Here is a 21,115-nt window from a genome sequence, read left to right on the forward strand (position 1 = left end):
TGTCTAGCCAATTACATAGAGAACTTTTCTCATAACGAATTTTGGCATACCAAAAAGCATGTCAAGTGCTTGGTATATTTTCCCCAAAATAGTACTTGTTTGCCAATACCTCGTATATTCTAATACTTACAATAACAAGATTATAAGATAAATTAGGTATGTTCGAAAGGATTCCACAATATTTAAACATCATAAAGTAAGCAAAAGGTAATAAAACCAAAATAAAAAGGAAAGGACAGAGAAAAGTGAAAGAGTGCTCAGCCGTTCTACAACAGATTCTTCCTGTACATCCCATATTTTAATATTGCCCGTAAACAAACAAAATTATTGAAACTGTGTGTACGTTCCTAGTCCGGAGTTATTCCCTCCTTGGGTACAGACTCCATGAACATGGACCAGGTCTTCATAAACCCCTCTTGCTTCCCAGAAGTATAGCTTAAAAGTTCCTCTATTCGCATAATTGACCCCATCTCCAAATACCATTCTTTAATTGTAGGAGGGACTGAAGATCTCCAATGGCGGGGAATCACTGCTCGAGCAGCCCCTAGACAAAATCCCGAAAAGGAGACCTCTTATATTTTACAGCCAACCCAGGTAGCATTGAAAGTAACCCAATAGCTGGGTCAAGAGGCAGGTCTATACAGGACACTTTATTAATAGTTTGGAATACTGCTTTCCAAAAGGGAGTTATCAGCTGACAGTGCCACCAGATATGTATTTTGAGTGCCCACTGTCGTATTGCATCTCCAGCACAACTCCGAGACAGATGGATATATTTTATGTAAGATTTCTGGACATTTATACCATCGTGATATGATTTTATAATTGGTCTCTTGCGTTTTTACATGCCATAGAAAACGTATGAGTCAGCAGAAAGCAGGTATTCCATTGGTCTGCCGTATCCCACTTTCTGGTATATTTAGGTAAAACCATCTTTTCCTTACAATCTGTGTGGTTGTATAATACCGAAATCAAATGCTTAGTAGGTGTCTTTGCCATACATAGATCTTCCAACCAAGTGGGGGGGGGGGAGTTCTAATGTTTTTATTTTGCGGTGACAAATCCAGTGTCTGAGCTGTGCATATTTAAACTTACACAAAAAGGAATCTGATTACCCCGAACATACAGATGTAATCGGTAGTAAGACATTATTTGCCAGCACATGGAGACAAACTAAATTTTCATTATATCTCCTACCCAGAAAACCATTACTTAACTTACATTTTTAGCCACATTCATTTTTAGGGTTTAGTTATCCTTTAAGTCAAAATAAACTCCAGGTAATGATGTTTACAATTTAGCTTTATTTCTCCCGTGCTTCTAATTGTAGACACCCTTCCCTAACTTTTACAGGGCAAATTTACATGCACTAATGTTTAACTCCACAGTTTATCATTTAATACACATAGGTTTCCTGTGACCAATTTATTTTTCTAATAGCAGCAATGTTCTTTATAATGAAATAAGAATAGTACATAGTTCCACTGTTATTACCTCGTGAAGTGCACTTTGTTGTACAGTATCAAATAGCTTTCCTTTTCTCTATTGTTTTTTCAAAAATGTAAAGTGTTTAGAAGCAATTACCAATAAAATATTGTACATTTTAGTGGTTATCTTTACTGAATTTACATAGCCCTGCCACATTGACAGAGTGGCTTTCTTTATTGTTAAATATAGTCATGTCATGCCCAGTAGACAAGTATTTTCCGAGAGCATTAGTTATTTGCCAGAGACTAAATTAATTCTGTCTTTATACATGCTGTTCACCAGCAGGTCATATATCAATTGAATGGGTTCTCTCATGCTGTAAATGTTAAATCATACACTGCTCAGTAAGTTATCATTTACTGAGAACACTTGCTGGTAAAATATTTTACTCAAATATCTTGTGTCGAAATCACAGAGTTCGCTTTTATTTATTATTGCCATAACAGCACTTGAAACTAGAATGCAAATACATTTCACCTCATAAGATTGCAGGGATTTTATTTAACTCATTTTGCTGTATAACTTGTAAACTAGGGGAAAGCATTCTTGGTTCCTTTTGCCAAACTTAAACTCCAAACATCCTCCATCGTTTTGCCATTGCTGAGTTACATTTTTGATAAACAGTATACCAATGCAACTGAACAATTCCAGTCTTGTTTGAAAGTCAATATTGATTACTATGGGTTCCAAAACTCAGCCTGAAAGCCAGTTAAGAGTTATATTTAGGTAGAATGCCTATTTGCTGTCCTAGATAAAGATGGAAGCTCAATTTGAAGGTAGATTTGAATGCAATTTGGAGGTAAAAGGTACTGTTTTAAAGGTTAAAGGTACTGTATTATGTTTTTAACTGGATCATAGACACATAACCTTATATTTATCAATCATTGCCCATTCTGCCATTCCTATAAATCCACAAAGTTTTTGAATTGCCTAGTAGTGAGCAAATACCCCACAAACAAATTACATTATATTGTGTCATATGTGAACACAGCAAAATATGACAGCTCTATATAAACTTGAGAATAATAATAACATTTAAACATTACCAATCTGCGATAAAAAAAAATTGTTATTCTATTCTAGGCCACCAGGCAACAGTCACAATCCTTACAAATAGTAATCACAGTTTAAAAAATAAAGCTCTACCACTTTGTTCTACTATGCTCAAGTTACCCTCTCTGACATATATTCAATCTTTAACCTATAATCATTAAAGCCATTAAAGGCAAAACAACACCATTCATGTATATAGCACTCAGTTATTTAGAATAAATAATATGGTGTGTGTGATGATTTGTGTGTGTCTACATGCTCAGCATGTGTCATGAAAAGCTTGTTATAAGTCAGATCTAAACATTTCCTTTTGCTAATCAAACATATTTGATAACTACTGCAGATTTGAAGCCTTTCCAAAACAGTGGCATTTACCAACTAACATTGTCATTGCTAGTTTTATTAGAAAGCTTTTCTGGGCTAAATTACATCATTTAACATTGTCCTTTTATTTTAAAAATTGGAGACAATTTCCTTTTCTTAAGGTCGCCATAGATGCACAGATAATAACGTACAAAACTAATTTTCGTGCGATATTCGTTGTGTACATACGGAATATCGCACTAAATAATTTTTGTACGATAGTGTTGGTGGGAAACGAGCTTAAAATTTCTTTTGTACAATATTATCGGTGGGAAATGAGCTGACCAATATCGGCAGAAGACTTGGATCGATCGCTTGCCTTTGAAGGCACCCAAACATCAGCCAATGTTAGTGCTGGATCATCAGATACAGTTATAATTCTATTGTTTCTACCTGTATATCTGACGATTCCGCTTTACACGTTTGTGTTGAAACAAAAAATCTTTCTTGGAAAGATCACAATTGTTACGTCTATGGCCACCTTTACTCTTATACAGTCTTGGCATTTCCTATAGCATGTGCATGCAGTTATTATACAGTACCTGGTTAACTAAGGCCTACGATCTATTTGGAAATATTTCCAGAAATGTTTTCATAAGTAGTATTACACAGTACCTGGTTAACTAAGGCCTACGATCTATCTGGAAATATTTCCAGAAAATTTTTCATAAGTAGGAAAAATATTTGTCCTTTTGTAAAATCACAATTCTTGCCTTAATTCTGACCATTAAAATCATTCTAGTAAATCAGCACTGGATTGTATTTATTTATACTGTATGTAGACAGATAGATGGATAGATATTGATGAAAATAAAATATTATTCTAGTATTAAAATATAAAAGTTTTTTTCATTTAGTATGTAGGTGTGTAACATTTTTGCATGTATTTAACATTTTTTTTATGTATGCATACCAGTATGTAACATTTGGCACTCAAAATATGTAGAACTATATATTCCTGTTACCTTAATTAGCTCAGTATAAACTGGAGTTTTGTTAATCTAGAGATCCAATGACTGCCTATATGTTTTTTTATGTGTTCCTTATGTGTGCAGCTTTATATGTTAGTCTTGAAATTTACTTGGTAAAGGCAAACTTTGTTGCATGGACTGAAATGATAACCAGGATAATTTAGATGCTTATTTTACTTGCCTGCCCACAAAGTGAACCTTCATTTATAATAGATACTAATGATACATATGTTAATAAGATATTACACATCTAATAAACATCGACCTAGAAGTTTTAGTGGTGGACTGCCTTCTCATCTGGTGAGAATGTACAAACTTTGGGAAAGAAATTAATTTTCCTACTTTTTTTTTAATGAAGGGAAACAGAGGCCATCCAGAAGCATAGTGTTCTCCACAAACTGATAACTAATGAATTATTATTCCCCTTAAAACAGCAAGTAAGGTTTGGTGGCACACTGCATTCCCGCACTGCCTGCCCCTAAAAAAGTCATATACATATTTGAGTTCTTAATGTTCTATTTAGGTTTGCTCCCTGTTTATAGTACTTTTTAGCTGGGTTTGATGGGAGGTACTTCTTATTAGGGAACACTAGCTAGGTGAAAGGGAAGGAATGGGCACCATTAAGTTTTATATGGAGAGGTTCAGCATTAAAGAGCTTGAGTGCCCATATGTCACAATCACTGGCATAGCTATTAAGAGTACTGCATGCAAAAGTCCCCATGTGAGTTATATGCATGTGTTACATATATTGTATGGCGACTTGTAGTTTGACCATTCTAAATGTTAACATGATTGGCCTATTGGCTGGGGCTCCTAGGAATGCCTGTGGGCATTACATCATTTACGTCCTCACAGATTAAAGGCTTCTGCACTAGAATGGTGCCTTGCACCCCTGTGGGCATAGGTTCATATGCAATAAGCAAGTCTTATATAAATAATATTATTAACAACATGTCCAAATGGCTACAGGCAATTACCCACAATTCCTTCCCTGCTTTTTTATAGGTCTGTTAAGTAACCGACTTCGACTACATTGTTTCAGTAGTCATAACCAGTTGTGGATAGCATTGCAAATGAATCTGAGAGTCATTGTGTGCATCGTGATCAGGAGTCCCACCAGGCCCGGACTGGCAATTTGCAGGTTCTGGCAAATGCCAGAGGGGCTGCTATAAGGTCCCACAGAAAGTTAGTATTTAGTGGGCTGGTGGTGGCTGTTTGGGCCTCTGTGTGGGCCGATTGGGACTCTGTGTAATAATACATTACAACACTGTTCATGGGGTTTAAATTTAAAAATGCTTTGTAGATCTGAGAAATCCATAAATATTCCCAGCATTTTATCAATCCATTTTATTTTTTCTGACAGAAAAATGTACACATATATATAAGTAGAAAGATGTATCAATTCGTCTGAGTGGGTATGAGTACACAATTATTCTAATAGTTAATCACTAATGCAATCACATTCAACCCCCATTTTGTTGGATTTTTTCGTTCTTAAACAACTATTAGCGATATATTAAAATATGCAAACATTACATTTGTGATATTCTTCCACCACCTAGTGACAAAAACAGTGAAGTTTGTCAGTATATCAAAAACACAAAAATATTATGACTTCTTAGGATATTCATATGTATATATATATATATATATATATATATATATATATATATAAAGTAAGAGTCCAACCTGGTGCACTCACAACTGTCTAACGCATTGCCTAGGTGCTGGTCAAAATAATCATTCAAAGTATCAAAAACAGACCGCACTCCAAGGGCTTTTCAAGTGTGAGAAAACTTGTATTTTATTTTCGACGTTTCGGCGCCATAACTCGGGCCGTCCTCAGGATGGTGAACTCTACACATCTATACACACAATTTAAAGGTGAAAAAGTGGCGCCAAAATCGACTTGTATGATGTCATTGGTGGGTGTGGCTAATTTTGTGCAATCCCACATGTGTCATGTAACATCCTTAAATTACCAAAATTATACATTCGTGATGAATACCTTCAAGTGAAGATGATTTTGTGTGACATGGATATTATTCAGTGCAATGTCATAGTAGTGAACATCAAGTGGCCAAGTGTCATGATAAACACCCATCGTGACTTTCCCCCAGACATTTTCAGCGGGAAGTGGGTTAAAAACAGAAAAATCTGTCTGTGTACTTTTTGTGTACTGTATTAGGGGAGAATAATTTATCAATTCAAGAAACAATTAATCACCAGCTGACCATTAAGTCCCTTAGGTGTTACACAATTGAGCTCATGAATCCAATAAGCCTCCCTTTTCAGTAGGGCATTATATAAATCACCACCCCTAGCTCTTGCAGGTACGTGTTCGATGGGCATACATCTAAAGGTGGCTGGGCTATGCTTCGCCTCTGCCCAATGCTTTGCCACCAATTGTTGTGAGATGTCTTGCTTCTTATTTTTTGCTTTCTCTTCTCTCTCTGGATCTAGGGTAGCTCTGATGCTAGATCTGTGCATCCCCATCCTTTCCTTAAGCATCCTGATGGTTTTCCCACAGTAAATTAAACCACAAGGTCATTTAATGATGTAAATCACCATAGTGGTGGTGCATGTCATTCTTTGCTTTATGTTATATTTCTTGCCTATTCTAGAGTGTAAAAAGTAATTACCTACAATCAAACTGTTGCAGGTGATGCATCCGCTACATCTATAAACCCCTGGTTGTTGTGTAAGAAAATACTGTGGGGGTGCTCTTATATACTTATAAACAGGATCAGAGGGGCTTAGGATTTCCTTCAGAGATCTCCCTCTTCGATAGCTGAATTTCGGCTTTTGTGGCAATTTTTTGGATACATTATCATCGCTTTTAACCAAGGGCCAGTGTTTTAAGACGCATTTACACGTATATCCAGAGCTTGGATTGTATTGGCTCACATAATATATATCGTTTGTGTTACTCTTTCTGTTTGATTCCGCAGTGTCCAATAAGATCACCTTTCTACCTCCTTCTACATTCTCTTCTTCCAAACCAAGGTTTAAAGCCCATTCTTTAGTGGTATTTATCAGATCATACGGATAACCTCTAGCAAGAAATTTACTATACATATTATCAAGATTTTCCACCATTTTTTCAATACGTATCACCCTAAGCATTTGCGATTTCAGTAGTGAATTTAACAAATGTCTAGGGTGATTACTCTGGTAATGCAGTATGGTATTTCTGTCTGTGGGCTTCGAATAGATGCAAGTTTGCAATTTGTCCTCCCCCTTATAGATTTTGACATCCAAAAATTCTATGCTGTTAGCATTATAATTTAACGGGAAACAGGACCACGGACAGTGACGGAGAGAGAAGCGGATCCGGTTCACCAAGCGCGAGGTACAGCGAGTGGCGATGAGGAACCGGCATCGATCAGCAGCAGCAGCGCAAGAAAGCCACCCATCGGGGTAAGAGAGGCGGCATCAATACAGACCAGATCGCAGGGACAGGAAGAATAAATGATCTTCAATCTATCTGCCTATTGTCTGACAGCTACTGAGAAAGCCGTGCTGCAAAAAGGACTAGGATTTGTCCCCACGGTGAGTTCCAAACCGTTTGATCATAGTATTGACAATTATAGATTTTCTAGACATTTACGCTTAAAAGAGCATTTTGGACATACTAAGGGGGTTGATTTACCGCTACAGGACTGTGATCAAGCAAGTGAGAATATTGATGTGGTTAGTATTACTGCACATAATGCTGTAAATGCTGTTGTCCCTGATATCTCCGGTGATGTAACTACAAAATTTAAATCAAAAAGCACATTTGACCCCATAAGCACAAATGCTTCCATTAAATCTTTCAATCCTATGCATAACATTGATATGGCAGCATTGTATAAGACTGGGCACAAGCGAAGAGGTAATCTGTTGGTGGAACACAGAAATGCACTCCAATCACTAAAATGCAATAAAGACATAATAATCAGGAAAGCAGATAAGGGTGGTGATGTGGTAGTGCTAGACTATAAATATTACAAGGAGGAATTATTGTCTCAATTAAATGATGTGAAAACTGATGAGAAATTGATGTATGACCCCACGGGCACTTTCCATGATGAGCTTGAGGCCATGCTAGATATAGGAGTAAAAAATGGCTGGATCACTAAAACAATGATGGATTATTTTTTGCCTAGATATCCAGTCAGGCCTGCCATATACGCTTTATCGAAAATCCACAAGAACCCAATTAAACCCCCAGGGTGTTCGATAATTTAGTCTAATGGTTCCTTAAATGAAAAAATAGCTGAATTTGTAGATTACCATCTCCAACCATGTATACAACAAATGGGGAATTATTTAAAATATACCACTGATTTTTTGAAGGTCATCAGAAGTATAGATATCCCTATCGCTGATTTTCTGCTTGTAACTATGGACGTTCAAAGTTTATATACATGCATTCCACATGAGGGAGGTATTGAATCAGTGCGCAGAATGATTATTGGTAATGAGCAATACAAAGGGCCCCCATGTGAGTTTCTGTTTACAATGTGAGTTACTTTTTACAACGCACTGGAACCGAAATGGGAAGTAAAGTAGCCCCAGCGTATGCCAATTCCTACATGCATGTATATGAAACTGAATGTATATTGAACCATGACCTTTTTCGGATGTATGGCGCCTTCTATAGGCGCTATATTGACAATATTTTTTTCATTTGGTTAGGCTGACACATTGGAGAAACTGGTGAATCATCTTAATGCTAAGGACACCCCAGTAAAATTAACATTAAATTATAATGCTAACAGCATAGAATTTTTGTATATTTGTATATATATAAGGGGGAGGACAAATTGCAAACTTGCATCTATTCGAAGCCCACAGACAGAAATACCATACTGCATTACCAGAGTAATCACCCTAGACATTTGTTAAATTCACTACCGAAATTGCAAATGCTTAGGGTGATACGTATTGATAGCGAAAAAGAAAAAATATTGGAAGATCTTGATAATATGTGTAGTAAATATCTTGCTAGAGGTTATCCGTATGATCTGATAACTACCACTAAAGAATGGGCTTTAAACCTCGGTTTGGAAGAAGAGAATGTAGAAGGAGGTAGAAAGGTGATCTTAGTGGACACTACGGAATCAAACAGAAAGAGTAACACAAACGATATATATTATGTGAGCCAATACAATCCAAGCTCTGGATATACGCGTAAATGCGTATTAAAACACTGGCCCTTTGTTAAAAGCGATGATAAATTGCCACAAAAGCCGAAATTCAGCTATCGAAGAGGGAGATCTCTGAAGGAAATCCTAAGCCCCTCTGATCCTGTTTATAAGTATATAAGAGCACCCCCACAGCATTTTCTTACACAACAACCAGGGGTTTATAGATGTAGCGGATGCATCACCTGCAACAGTTTGATTGTAGGTAATTACTTTTTACACTCTAGAACAGGCAAGAAATATAACATAAAGCAAAGAATGACATGCACCACCACTATGGTGATTTAGATCATTAAATGTCCTTGTGGTTTAATTTACTGTGGGAAAACAATCAGGATGCTTAAGGAAAGGATGGGGATGCACAGATCTAGCATCAGAGCTGCCCTAGACCCAGAAAGAGAAGAGAAAGCAAAAAATAAGAAGCAAGACATCTCACAACAATTGGTGCCAAAGCATTTGGCACATGCGAAGCATAGCCCAGCCACGTTTAGATGTATGCCCATCGAACACGTACCTGCAAGGGCTAGGGGTGGCGATTTTGATAATGCCTTACTGAAAAGGGAGGCTTATTGGATTCATGAGCTCGATTGTGTAACACCTAAGGGACTTAATGGTCAGCTGGTGCTTAATTGTTTCTTGAATTGATAAATTATTCTCTCCTAATACAGTACACAAAAAGTACAGATTTATATGATATTCGTTTATTGAAAGAATGACTAAGAATTTTAGATACATAAATGGATTGTCATAGTAGTGAACATCAAGTGGCCAAGTGTCATGATAAACACCCATCGTGACTTTCCCCCAGACATTTTCAGCGGGAAGTGGGTTAAAAACAGAAAAATCTGTCTGTGTACTTTTTGTGTACTGTATTAGGGGAGAATAATTTATCAATTCAAGAAACAATTAATCACCAGCTGACCATTAAGTCCCTTAGGTGTTACACAATTGAGCTCATGAATCCAATAAGCCTCCCTTTTCAGTAGGGCATTATATAAATCACCACCCCTAGCTCTTGCAGGTACGTGTTCGATGGGCATACATCTAAAGGTGGCTGGGCTATGCTTCGCCTCTGCCCAATGCTTTGCCACCAATTGTTGTGAGATGTCTTGCTTCTTATTTTTTGCTTTCTCTTCTCTCTCTGGATCTAGGGTAGCTCTGATGCTAGATCTGTGCATCCCCATCCTTTCCTTAAGCATCCTGATGGTTTTCCCACAGTAAATTAAACCACAAGGTCATTTAATGATGTAAATCACCATAGTGGTGGTGCATGTCATTCTTTGCTTTATGTTATATTTCTTGCCTATTCTAGAGTGTAAAAAGTAATTACCTACAATCAAACTGTTGCAGGTGATGCATCCGCTACATCTATAAACCCCTGGTTGTTGTGTAAGAAAATACTGTGGGGGTGCTCTTATATACTTATAAACAGGATCAGAGGGGCTTAGGATTTCCTTCAGAGATCTCCCTCTTCGATAGCTGAATTTCGGCTTTTGTGGCAATTTTTTGGATACATTATCATCGCTTTTAACCAAGGGCCAGTGTTTTAAGACGCATTTACACGTATATCCAGAGCTTGGATTGTATTGGCTCACATAATATATATCGTTTGTGTTACTCTTTCTGTTTGATTCCGCAGTGTCCAATAAGATCACCTTTCTACCTCCTTCTACATTCTCTTCTTCCAAACCAAGGTTTAAAGCCCATTCTTTAGTGGTATTTATCAGATCATACGGATAACCTCTAGCAAGAAATTTACTATACATATTATCAAGATTTTCCACCATTTTTTCAATACGTATCACCCTAAGCATTTGCGATTTCAGTAGTGAATTTAACAAATGTCTAGGGTGATTACTCTGGTAATGCAGTATGGTATTTCTGTCTGTGGGCTTCGAATAGATGCAAGTTTGCAATTTGTCCTCCCCCTTATAGATTTTGACATCCAAAAATTCTATGCTGTTAGCATTATAATTTAACGGGAAACAGGACCACGGACAGTGACGGAGAGAGAAGCGGATCCGGTTCACCAAGCGCGAGGTACAGCGAGTGGCGATGAGGAACCGGCATCGATCAGCAGCAGCAGCGCAAGAAAGCCACCCATCGGGGTAAGAGAGGCGGCATCAATACAGACCAGATCGCAGGGACAGGAAGAATAAATGATCTTCAATCTATCTGCCTATTGTCTGACAGCTACTGAGAAAGCCGTGCTGCAAAAAGGACTAGGATTTGTCCCCACGGTGAGTTCCAAACCGTTTGATCATAGTATTGACAATTATAGATTTTCTAGACATTTACGCTTAAAAGAGCATTTTGGACATACTAAGGGGGTTGATTTACCGCTACAGGACTGTGATCAAGCAAGTGAGAATATTGATGTGGTTAGTATTACTGCACATAATGCTGTAAATGCTGTTGTCCCTGATATCTCCGGTGATGTAACTACAAAATTTAAATCAAAAAGCACATTTGACCCCATAAGCACAAATGCTTCCATTAAATCTTTCAATCCTATGCATAACATTGATATGGCAGCATTGTATAAGACTGGGCACAAGCGAAGAGGTAATCTGTTGGTGGAACACAGAAATGCACTCCAATCACTAAAATGCAATAAAGACATAATAATCAGGAAAGCAGATAAGGGTGGTGATGTGGTAGTGCTAGACTATAAATATTACAAGGAGGAATTATTGTCTCAATTAAATGATGTGAAAACTGATGAGAAATTGATTTATGACCCCACGGGCACTTTCCATGATGAGCTTGAGGCCATGCTAGATATAGGAGTAAAAAATGGCTGGATCACTAAAACAATGATGGATTATTTTTTGCCTAGATATCCAGTCAGGCCTGCCATATACGCTTTATCGAAAATCCACAAGAACCCAATTAAACCCCCAGGGTGTTCGATAATTTAGTCTAATGGTTCCTTAAATGAAAAAATAGCTGAATTTGTAGATTACCATCTCCAACCATGTATACAACAAATGGGGAATTATTTAAAATATACCACTGATTTTTTGAAGGTCATCAGAAGTATAGATATCCCTATCGCTGATTTTCTGCTTGTAACTATGGACGTTCAAAGTTTATATACATGCATTCCACATGAGGGAGGTATTGAATCAGTGCGCAGAATGATTATTGGTAATGAGCAATACAAAGGGCCCCCATGTGAGTTTCTGTTTACAATGTGAGTTACTTTTTACAACGCACTGGAACCGAAATGGGAAGTAAAGTAGCCCCAGCGTATGCCAATTCCTACATGCATGTATATGAAACTGAATGTATATTGAACCATGACCTTTTTCGGATGTATGGCGCCTTCTATAGGCGCTATATTGACAATATTTTTTTCATTTGGTTAGGCTGACACATTGGAGAAACTGGTGAATCATCTTAATGCTAAGGACACCCCAGTAAAATTAACATTAAATTATAATGCTAACAGCATAGAATTTTTGTATATTTGTATATATATAAGGGGGAGGACAAATTGCAAACTTGCATCTATTCGAAGCCCACAGACAGAAATACCATACTGCATTACCAGAGTAATCACCCTAGACATTTGTTAAATTCACTACCGAAATTGCAAATGCTTAGGGTGATACGTATTGATAGCGAAAAAGAAAAAATATTGGAAGATCTTGATAATATGTGTAGTAAATATCTTGCTAGAGGTTATCCGTATGATCTGATAACTACCACTAAAGAATGGGCTTTAAACCTCGGTTTGGAAGAAGAGAATGTAGAAGGAGGTAGAAAGGTGATCTTAGTGGACACTACGGAATCAAACAGAAAGAGTAACACAAACGATATATATTATGTGAGCCAATACAATCCAAGCTCTGGATATACGCGTAAATGCGTATTAAAACACTGGCCCTTTGTTAAAAGCGATGATAAATTGCCACAAAAGCCGAAATTCAGCTATCGAAGAGGGAGATCTCTGAAGGAAATCCTAAGCCCCTCTGATCCTGTTTATAAGTATATAAGAGCACCCCCACAGCATTTTCTTACACAACAACCAGGGGTTTATAGATGTAGCGGATGCATCACCTGCAACAGTTTGATTGTAGGTAATTACTTTTTACACTCTAGAACAGGCAAGAAATATAACATAAAGCAAAGAATGACATGCACCACCACTATGGTGATTTAGATCATTAAATGTCCTTGTGGTTTAATTTACTGTGGGAAAACAATCAGGATGCTTAAGGAAAGGATGGGGATGCACAGATCTAGCATCAGAGCTGCCCTAGACCCAGAAAGAGAAGAGAAAGCAAAAAATAAGAAGCAAGACATCTCACAACAATTGGTGCCAAAGCATTTGGCACATGCGAAGCATAGCCCAGCCACGTTTAGATGTATGCCCATCGAACACGTACCTGCAAGGGCTAGGGGTGGCGATTTTGATAATGCCTTACTGAAAAGGGAGGCTTATTGGATTCATGAGCTCGATTGTGTAACACCTAAGGGACTTAATGGTCAGCTGGTGCTTAATTGTTTCTTGAATTGATAAATTATTCTCTCCTAATACAGTACACAAAAAGTACAGATTTATATGATATTCGTTTATTGAAAGAATGACTAAGAATTTTAGATACATAAATGGATTGTCATAGTAGTGAACATCAAGTGGCCAAGTGTCATGATAAACACCCATCGTGACTTTCCCCCAGACATTTTCAGCGGGAAGTGGGTTAAAAACAGAAAAATCTGTCTGTGTACTTTTTGTGTACTGTATTAGGGGAGAATAATTTATCAATTCAAGAAACAATTAATCACCAGCTGACCATTAAGTCCCTTAGGTGTTACACAATTGAGCTCATGAATCCAATAAGCCTCCCTTTTCAGTAGGGCATTATATAAATCACCACCCCTAGCTCTTGCAGGTACGTGTTCGATGGGCATACATCTAAAGGTGGCTGGGCTATGCTTCGCCTCTGCCCAATGCTTTGCCACCAATTGTTGTGAGATGTCTTGCTTCTTATTTTTTGCTTTCTCTTCTCTCTCTGGATCTAGGGTAGCTCTGATGCTAGATCTGTGCATCCCCATCCTTTCCTTAAGCATCCTGATGGTTTTCCCACAGTAAATTAAACCACAAGGTCATTTAATGATGTAAATCACCATAGTGGTGGTGCATGTCATTCTTTGCTTTATGTTATATTTCTTGCCTATTCTAGAGTGTAAAAAGTAATTACCTACAATCAAACTGTTGCAGGTGATGCATCCGCTACATCTATAAACCCCTGGTTGTTGTGTAAGAAAATACTGTGGGGGTGCTCTTATATACTTATAAACAGGATCAGAGGGGCTTAGGATTTCCTTCAGAGATCTCCCTCTTCGATAGCTGAATTTCGGCTTTTGTGGCAATTTTTTGGATACATTATCATCGCTTTTAACCAAGGGCCAGTGTTTTAAGACGCATTTACACGTATATCCAGAGCTTGGATTGTATTGGCTCACATAATATATATCGTTTGTGTTACTCTTTCTGTTTGATTCCGCAGTGTCCAATAAGATCACCTTTCTACCTCCTTCTACATTCTCTTCTTCCAAACCAAGGTTTAAAGCCCATTCTTTAGTGGTATTTATCAGATCATACGGATAACCTCTAGCAAGAAATTTACTATACATATTATCAAGATTTTCCACCATTTTTTCAATACGTATCACCCTAAGCATTTGCGATTTCAGTAGTGAATTTAACAAATGTCTAGGGTGATTACTCTGGTAATGCAGTATGGTATTTCTGTCTGTGGGCTTCGAATAGATGCAAGTTTGCAATTTGTCCTCCCCCTTATAGATTTTGACATCCAAAAATTCTATGCTGTTAGCATTATAATTTAACGGGAAACAGGACCATGGACAGTGACGGAGAGAGAAGCGGATCCGGTTCACCAAGCGCGAGGTACAGCGAGTGGCGATGAGGAACCGGCATCGATCAGCAGCAGCAGCGCAAGAAAGCCACCCATCGGGGTAAGAGAGGCGGCATCAATACAGACCAGATCGCAGGGACAGGAAGAATAAATGATCTTCAATCTATCTGCCTATTGTCTGACAGCTACTGAGAAAGCCGTGCTGCAAAAAGGACTAGGATTTGTCCCCACGGTGAGTTCCAAACCGTTTGATCATAGTATTGACAATTATAGATTTTCTAGACATTTACGCTTAAAAGAGCATTTTGGACATACTAAGGGGGTTGATTTACCGCTACAGGACTGTGATCAAGCAAGTGAGAATATTGATGTGGTTAGTATTACTGCACATAATGCTGTAAATGCTGTTGTCCCTGATATCTCCGGTGATGTAACTACAAAATTTAAATCAAAAAGCACATTTGACCCCATAAGCACAAATGCTTCCATTAAATCTTTCAATCCTATGCATAACATTGATATGGCAGCATTGTATAAGACTGGGCACAAGCGAAGAGGTAATCTGTTGGTGGAACACAGAAATGCACTCCAATCACTAAAATGCAATAAAGACATAATAATCAGGAAAGCAGATAAGGGTGGTGATGTGGTAGTGCTAGACTATAAATATTACAAGGAGGAATTATTGTCTCAATTAAATGATGTGAAAACTGATGAGAAATTGATGTATGACCCCACGGGCACTTTCCATGATGAGCTTGAGGCCATGCTAGATGTAGGAGTAAAAAATGGCTGGATCACTAAAACAATGATGGATTATTTTTTGCCTAGATATCCAGTCAGGCCTGCCATATACGCTTTATCGAAAATCCACAAGAACCCAATTAAACCCCCAGGGTGTTCGATAATTTAGTCTAATGGTTCCTTAAATGAAAAAATAGCTGAATTTGTAGATTACCATCTCCAACCATGTATACAACAAATGGGGAATTATTTAAAATATACCACTGATTTTTTGAAGGTCATCAGAAGTATAGATATCCCTATCGCTGATTTTCTGCTTGTAACTATGGACGTTCAAAGTTTATATACATGCATTCCACATGAGGGAGGTATTGAATCAGTGCGCAGAATGATTATTGGTAATGAGCAATACAAAGGGCCCCCATGTGAGTTTCTGTTTACAATGTGAGTTACTTTTTACAACGCACTGGAACCGAAATGGGAAGTAAAGTAGCCCCAGCGTATGCCAATTCCTACATGCATGTATATGAAACTGAATGTATATTGAACCATGACCTTTTTCGGATGTATGGCGCCTTCTATAGGCGCTATATTGACAATATTTTTTTCATTTGGTTAGGCTGACACATTGGAGAAACTGGTGAATCATCTTAATGCTAAGGACACCCCAGTAAAATTAACATTAAATTATAATGCTAACAGCATAGAATTTTTGTATATTTGTATATATATAAGGGGGAGGACAAATTGCAAACTTGCATCTATTCGAAGCCCACAGACAGAAATACCATACTGCATTACCAGAGTAATCACCCTAGACATTTGTTAAATTCACTACCGAAATTGCAAATGCTTAGGGTGATACGTATTGATAGCGAAAAAGAAAAAATATTGGAAGATCTTGATAATATGTGTAGTAAATATCTTGCTAGAGGTTATCCGTATGATCTGATAACTACCACTAAAGAATGGGCTTTAAACCTCGGTTTGGAAGAAGAGAATGTAGAAGGAGGTAGAAAGGTGATCTTAGTGGACACTACGGAATCAAACAGAAAGAGTAACACAAACGATATATATTATGTGAGCCAATACAATCCAAGCTCTGGATATACGCGTAAATGCGTATTAAAACACTGGCCCTTTGTTAAAAGCGATGATAAATTGCCACAAAAGCCGAAATTCAGCTATCGAAGAGGGAGATCTCTGAAGGAAATCCTAAGCCCCTCTGATCCTGTTTATAAGTATATAAGAGCACCCCCACAGCATTTTCTTACACAACAACCAGGGGTTTATAGATGTAGCGGATGCATCACCTGCAACAGTTTGATTGTAGGTAATTACTTTTTACACTCTAGAACAGGCAAGAAATATAACATAAAGCAAAGAATGACATGCACCACCACTATGGTGATTTAGATTATTAAATGTCCTTGTGGTTTAATTTACTGTGGGAAAACAATCAGGATGCTTAAGGAAAGGATGGGGATGCACAGATCTAGCATCAGAGCTGCCCTAGACCCAGAAAGAGAAGAGAAAGCAAAAAATAAGAAGCAAGACATCTCACAACAATTGGTGCCAAAGCATTTGGCAAATGCGAAGCATAGCCCAGCCACGTTTAGATGTATGCCCATCGAACACGTACCTGCAAGGGCTAGGGGTGGCGATTTTGATAATGCCTTACTGAAAAGGGAGGCTTATTGGATTCATGAGCTCGATTGTGTAACACCTAAGGGACTTAATGGTCAGCTGGTGCTTAATTGTTTCTTGAATTGATAAATTATTCTCTCCTAATACAGTACACAAAAAGTACAGATTTATATGATATTCGTTTATTGAAAGAATGACTAAGAATTTTAGATACATAAATGTTATTTGAAAAATTGTAACGATTACTGATGTATATCTGTTACAAACTAAGGGCCCGATTCACTAACTTCGAGTGAAGGATTCGAAGTAAAAAAACTTCGAATTTCGAAGTATTTTTTGGGCTACTTCGACCATCGAATGGGCTACTTCGAACTTCGACTACGAATCGAAGGATTCAAACTAAAAATCGTTCGACTATTTGAACATTCGATAGTCGAAGTACTGTCTCTTTAAAAAAATATTCGACCCCCTAGTTCGCCATCTAAAAGCTACCGAAGTCAATGTTAGCCTATGGGGAAGGTCCCCATAGGCTTGCCTAACTTTTTTTGATCGATATTCCTTCGATCGTTGGATTTAAATCCTTCGAATGGTTCGATTCGCAGGATTTAATCATTCGATCGAAGGAATAATCCTTCGATCGTACGATCGCACTATCTGCGCTAAATCCTTCGACTTCGATATTCGAGGTTGAAGGATTTCAATTCCCAGTCGAATATCGAGGGTTAATTAATTAATTAATTAACCCTCGATATTCGACCCTTAGTGAATCAGCCCCTAAGTATCTACTCTGTATAAATTTGCAGGTTTCCTTGAATGGATATTTCTCAATTTTAAATGAACACTTTTTTGTTACATTGAATATGGACACGTGATTCACTTGACACTGTGTGGTGAGAAGCAGGTACTGCAATTATATTAATACAACAAGTTAAAGCTTTTTTTGTACAGCCTTTACTGCCTATGACGTCATACTTGGCGCCAATTTTGAGTTGTATTTAAGTATGCACTTATTCACATCCCTGAAAAAGGCCCTAATGTGGTCCGAAACGTCGGATATGCATTGAAGAATAAAGACACATTTATTCACTTGATTATGGAGTGCTAGTCAATTTAGTGATATGTTCAACAAAGTTGACTAACGCACCCGCATTGGCTACAGTCCAATAAGAGTGCATACGCTGAATATAAGAGTAGTCTGGTCCCACCGTGGGCCCTTGCTCCAGGAATCACTTACTGTGTCCCTGAAACTCAACCAATTGGAAACCTTTATTGGCAGTCTGGTCACCGCAGGGTACTGTCCCCACTATCCTCCTTGTTGGAGTCTTGAGCTGCTCAAATAGCTAAATCCGAGACCTGCCATTCACTCCTAGTGATTATAACAGAGGTAACCATCACTAAAATTTTCCTAACCAGGTCTGGCACCTACTCACTTAGCAGGATCCAGAAAAGTGCCCTGAGCAAATGTGTCCTCTCCCTTTCATCTCTTTAAACTCTGCTACCTTCTTGGTCAACACTAAATCACTATAACATCACTTTGATCCAGGAAAGTGAAATAATCACCCAGGGCTTACTGAGGAACACATTAATGTCTTAACTATAGGGAAAACAACTTGAGTAAAGTACAGCTAACTCTCAGGGTCTCTACACAAGTACATTATGTGATCAGGATGTATAGCAATTATTTTATGAGGTTGGGGCAGGGGGTGGCATAAATCAAGTGGCTGTACATGTGCGCACATATAATTTCCTGCCATCCTCCTTAAACAGCAGGTCTGCCACTCTCCAATCCCTGTCGGGCACTTCAGGGGACCACCCACTGCAGATTGGGCCAAAAATTAGCTCCCCAATACCTCCGGAGCCTTGCAACAAGGTGAAGCCTAGTGACGCGGTGAATTGAGTAGAGTACTGCCCGAGGCACTACCGTAACAAAGCCGCGAACCCTTCATCCAGAAAGGGGCCTGCGAACCCTGTAGCCGGAATGGAGCCTGTGAACGCTGCAGCCGGAACGGAGCCTGCGAACCCTGCTTAAAATTTATGAATATTTAATTGCTTTCTTGAGAATATAGTATACATATGCAACAATTTTTTTCTCTAAAGTTGTCTATTGTTTTCTTTTCCAATATGGAGGAATAATTAAAAGAATATATTTTTACAGTTAAAATTGACAAAATGTTAGTGTTTAATTAAACATTTAAAAAGACATACAGTAAAATCTTACATATTTGCATTTGTCAATATGAATTTGTATAATCACCAGAAAAATGTTTTTGAAAGAAAATTAGCTGCAGCATTAATCCAGCTTCCTTGACTATTGCTCTTTGACTCTGTAGGTATCACAGCTTTATCAAGTTCTTTCTGATGGCTAACCTCGTCAGGAAAATAATCTGGTAAGCATGGGTCCCTTTCAACAGTCACATTTATCTCATGGAGTGGAACATAAATCTAGGAATTAAAAATAAGAGATACATTTTGTTTTCATTCTGGCAAACTTAATTTCTAAATCACACCGAATATTGCATTGAATTGTAAATAGATGTGTTATTTTAGTGGTAAATACATTTTGACTCTTAACAAAACGGTTTCATCTTCTGATTAAATACTGTAACACTATTTTGGGCTATATTAGACCAAAAGGAGTAATGTCCAGCAATAGCAATAGAGCATGGGTTACATTGACAGACGGGGCTATCGCTAAGTAGAAGTTATGAAGGAAAGGTTTTGTTAAACTACAACTCACATAACTACTGTGCTTAAAGGAGAACTAAACGTCCCCAAATAAGAAAATCCCCTACCTACTACCCTAGGTAGTACTCCCTCCCTGCTTCCCCCCCGCATAGTTAGTTACCCCTGAAATTGCCCCTAAGAGTTTGCTCATGTATCAGTGCAGAGTAAGCGCAGTGGACTACTGGAAGAAGGGGTTTTCTTTAAGGACCAGAAGCATCAAAAAAATTTTTTTAAAAATTCGTTAGTTTAAAACGAAAAAAAAAAACCACCAAGACAAATTATACTTTAAAATATCATCAGAATACCAGCACTTGGGGACTTTAGGTGACTTGCTGTTTCAGTTTGCATCCACATTCTTCAGTGTAGCCTCGTCCGCAGCCCTTGTGTGTATGTGCCATTCCTTAGTCTGTACAAAGGCAGCGCTTTCAATGGAAAAAAAATTGAGGGCACGGCGTGCATTTAGATCAGAACCAAGGAGCTGGGGGTAAACTAAGGTCACACTGTAAAACACATCAGTAAAATTATCAGATTGATACCAAACAAATTCAGGCATTTATTACACTAAAATATAGCTGTAAGTTGTATTAGAATCAACATTGTTTGTTTTAGCTAAGAAACGCTAAGCAGGAAAAAAACATTTCACTTGAATAAAATGAATGATCATAAAGTAATTATGTAGTTGCAGCAATATAGGATATAGCAGAGGTTGACTTTCACATTATATTCTATATAAGGAAGATCGATATGGCCTTCACATTTAGGGTTGTTTTTCAAAACATGTTTTGTTTGTCAGGCCTTCGTCTTCAACTGAGAATCAGTGGCACTATTTGCAAATGCAAGCGATCAAGCACTTTCCAACTAACCTGAAAAATCTAGAGAAAACTAAATCACAGCAAAAGCAGTAACAGACGAATGGACGGCACTTCTGGACAAGGCTTTATTGGTAGGCAGCTGTGAATTGCCTAACGCGTTTTGGGAGTGTATCCCTTAATCATAGGCTCATACAATCCCGAAACGCATTAGGCAATTCACAGCTACCTGCCAA

General features: G+C 37.9%; 1 long non-coding RNA gene across 1 annotated transcript; it reads right to left on the bottom strand.

The window, feature by feature from the left end:
- Positions 1-19,501: 19,501 nt before the first annotated feature.
- Positions 19,502-20,564, bottom strand: LOC121394072. Its single transcript, XR_005961488.1, has 2 exons — positions 20,376-20,564; positions 19,502-19,788 (listed from the first exon to the last, which is right to left on the bottom strand). It is a non-coding gene; the product is annotated as an uncharacterized LOC121394072 (long non-coding RNA).
- Between the last annotated feature and the right edge of the window lie 551 nt (positions 20,565-21,115).

Source organism: Xenopus laevis, chromosome 5S, assembly GCF_017654675.1.
Source record: "Xenopus laevis strain J_2021 chromosome 5S, Xenopus_laevis_v10.1, whole genome shotgun sequence".
NCBI lineage: Eukaryota > Metazoa > Chordata > Amphibia > Anura > Pipidae > Xenopus > Xenopus laevis.